The following is a 3,662-nucleotide window of genomic DNA, read 5'->3' as shown; positions in this document are numbered from 1 at the left end:
GGTCAATCAGATCAATGTTGTTGTTTTTTATTGTATCACAGTGGTTACAGCAGGCGCGGCGCCAGGATTTCAATTTTGGATGGGCCACAGTCATTTTGGATGGGCCACTACTTAGGAAAAAATTACACTAACATACATAGGCCGAATTCCGATTCTCCCCTTAGCCCTAGCCCTGGGCCCTAACCCTTCGTTTTGCGCGTTCACGTGAAGTGGTAGGGGTGTCCCGATTCTGGTTCAGACGAGGGTTAGGGGGAAGGGGTAGGGCTATCTCGCCCTCGAAACTGAGATTTTTCAGGGGCACACTACGGACCGAGGGCTATGGCAAGTTTCCCAGAATGCATCTTGCGGCAACCGGCAGCTGATTTATTTCTCACTGTAGCGCTGTTATTACGTCATTTTGTTAAGTTTTAATATTTTTTCATGCGAGAAAGTAGCTGTTTAGATCCCCAATGTGCGGTCGATTTATCCACATGAGGCTGTTTAGACGTTTGCTCCGATGTTTTTCGGAGAAGTGAAGCTCCACGGTGGAGCCTCCACCTGTGGAGCAGATCAGCGGCTCGTCACGGAGACACCACCCCGTCCGGCGAGCTCGTCAGCCGGCCAACCTCCCGACCTCGTCGCGGTAGAAAAGACGAAAAAAGTTACCCTGCGGGTAAGTTAATTAGCGTTCGTCTTCTCTACGTAGTTACATTCTTTTTAGGAGATAAATGCTCGTCTCATTGATGAAATGTAACAATTGTCGCATTAATTAATGTTTTGGACACAGAAGCAGCACTGCATGGGGGATCTGTAGCCTATACAGAATTCACCACATTTACATCAATAAATAAATGTTTTACAATGAACCGATCATTCTTCATTAAATTTTATTTTATTTTATTAAGTTAACGTGGTTCTGAATAGAGGATTTGTGGCAAAAGCTCGTCACGTCTGCTTATTTGAAAGCCAGCAGAGACGACTGATGACGCATGTGATTGTTGTAGTGGTGTCCCAATTCGTAGGGGTTCCCTACTCCTTGTAGCTCCGTTTCAAGGGCAAGGGTAAGGGGTAGGGGTAGGGGTAGGGGTAGGGATGAAAAATAGAATCGGAATTGGGCCATAGAGTTGGAAATTATTCCTGAATGACTCGTTCGTGTCTATATTGCCTTGAAAGCACACATCTGCTGAGACCTATGGCTGAGACGAGCTTTGACAGCGCAGTGCGGCGCTCTCTCTCCCGTTAAAAGTTAATCTAGCTCACCCAGCGGACCTCTCTCTCTCTCTCTCGCTCCCACTGTCTCTCTCCTGTTACTTATATGTGTTTAACCAAATACACGAAAAGCCAAATCAAATCAGAAATGCGTGGCCCACTTCTTTTTAACTCACTTATTTTCATAAAGTAATAAAATATCTCGACATTTTGCCATCGTTAACATTGAGACAAAAGGCTGCAGGAATGGAAGAAGAATTGTTTGTTTGTTAACAGTGACTTTGTTGATGCTACTTTAATCGTAGAATGGAGCCACAACGGGCTGATTTCAGCCAAGAGCAGCAGGTTGTTTTAATGGAAAGTAGGCAGCGATAGCCTACAAAAAAGCTGATCACAGCCTGAAGCAACAGTGTTGCTGCTAATATAACAAGAGGAGGCTGCTTTTAATTTCTGACAGCTGAACATTGTGCTTTTAAATATGAAGCTTATCCAAACAAAAAACTAGAGCAACAACAACTGTCATTTTTTGAAAATTTGTGTTATATATTGTTTTTGCTCAGTGTGTCACGGTGATAACTTAAAAGTAGGCTACAACACACACAACATAACGTTACAGCCGCAGTGTTGTGAGTGAGTCATGTCGGGACCAGAGCGATTGCTGGTCGGGACAACCAGGCTTCATGAACCCGCCCCACAGACCCCGGTGCCCGGCTGCCGCTGCTGCTCCGGCGGGGAAGGCGAAGCGCACTGCCAGGATCCCCGCCGGAGCAGCGGCGGCGGCCAGGCTCACACACCCGGGGAAGGCCAATAGGCCATCCTGGCAGTTAAGAGGAGAAACTTTCTGCTTCTAAGTTGTAAAGTTTAGGAGCAGCGGATCGGCTTGCGGCTGCAGCTCTGTTCACTTCACACACTGAGAATGGAGTTTGTTTTCTTCCGGTAGATGTAAATACGTAAACACGTGTACCCCCTGTCCAATCAGAACGCTTCCCGACCAACAGACGTTAAGCAGAATTAAATAAAGGCTATTTAATGTGTTTTCCTTGTAAACCCCAATTCGGAATTATTATTTCCATGTAAACTCGAAGGAGAATATTTTAATTCCGAACTATTTAATTCAGAATAATTAATTCCGAATTAAAAAACATCATGTAAACGTGGTAACCATAGACATATAAAGAGTAGACGCCGCATCGAACGCTGGGCCTATTGGCGCTGACGAGCGGTGGGGTCGCCATCTTGGACCGGTCTACCGCTCCACTCAGTGTATCTGTTTGGTAGGTGCAATTGATAGTTTCACTAGTGTCAGTGCATTTAATCAATAACTTACTGAACATTATCCCGCCTATTACACGGCGTACGAGTGAAATAATTCATTTGAAACATAATTTTGATCAAAATACTACTTTTATCGATTTATAAATGTTATAATTTAGCACATCTCTGCCTGTCTGGTCTCTTCTCAGCTGTGTTGCTGAGCCTCCTTCCATTTGTTTTAAACAAAGCCTTTTATAATCAATAACTGGATCGATGGATTATCACATATATGTTACAATGTGTGTTAGTAGTCTTATCTGTCATAAACAAGATATTATAGGTTTATGGGGCGTGTTTGTGTCGCGGACTACAGGCTCTGATCTGATCAGCAGGTTTGGTTTTCAGCCAGGATGTGGAAGGAGCCTCCACTCTCCCTGTAACAGGTTACAAGTCATTTATCTAACATCACTATTATGGCGCATTTCCACTAGCACGGCTCGGCTCGATACGGCTCGGCTCGGCACGGCTCGGCTCGGTTTGGTTGTGTTTCCATTACAACTGAGTATCACTAGTGCCGCCGTGACGTCATTTACACGGCGCCGAGCAACGCTCTAAACTCTGTAAATATATAACTTTAGCAACATTTGAAACATTTTCAGGCGAGAAAGTAGTCGTTTAGATCCCCACCATAAGGTTTGTTCTAAATTAAATAAAAGTCTGTCCCATACAGACGCGTGTCTCTCTAAACGGGTCCGCTCGGCACACACACACACACACACAGTCAAAACATGGATGAATGAAACCTATCAACTTTGTATCGGCCGCGTCTTGTAGCCTATTTCTATCGAGGAAAAGTTATTTCAGGATATCCTATTTCTTATCGCCCAGCCCGAAAGTGACACAGGCTCTTGCCCGTTTATTCACAAGAAATCATCCAGCTACACTCAATCAAAGAAGGTGGGGAGTGAGAAATCTGTCACATTTTTCTCATTGAAAAACGATACTGTATTATTATTATATTGCATTCCCCGTATGTGTTCACTGCTCGGCAGTGTTGCCAACTCCTCAGTAAGCAAAGTCGCTATTGGCTGTCGTAAAAGTCGCTAAAAGTCGCTAAATGACGTCATTATCTCAGCGGGGGGGGGGGGGGGTGCCGGTTGTCGGCGGCAGCGGCCAGCGGCGCTCTTCATGTCTGTGGCGTGGAGCAGAGCGTCCCTGAA

Source organism: Trachurus trachurus (assembly GCF_905171665.1).
Source record: "Trachurus trachurus genome assembly, chromosome: 14".
Classification (NCBI taxonomy): domain Eukaryota; kingdom Metazoa; phylum Chordata; class Actinopteri; order Carangiformes; family Carangidae; genus Trachurus; species Trachurus trachurus.
Note: the sequence above shows the minus strand (reverse complement) of the source record.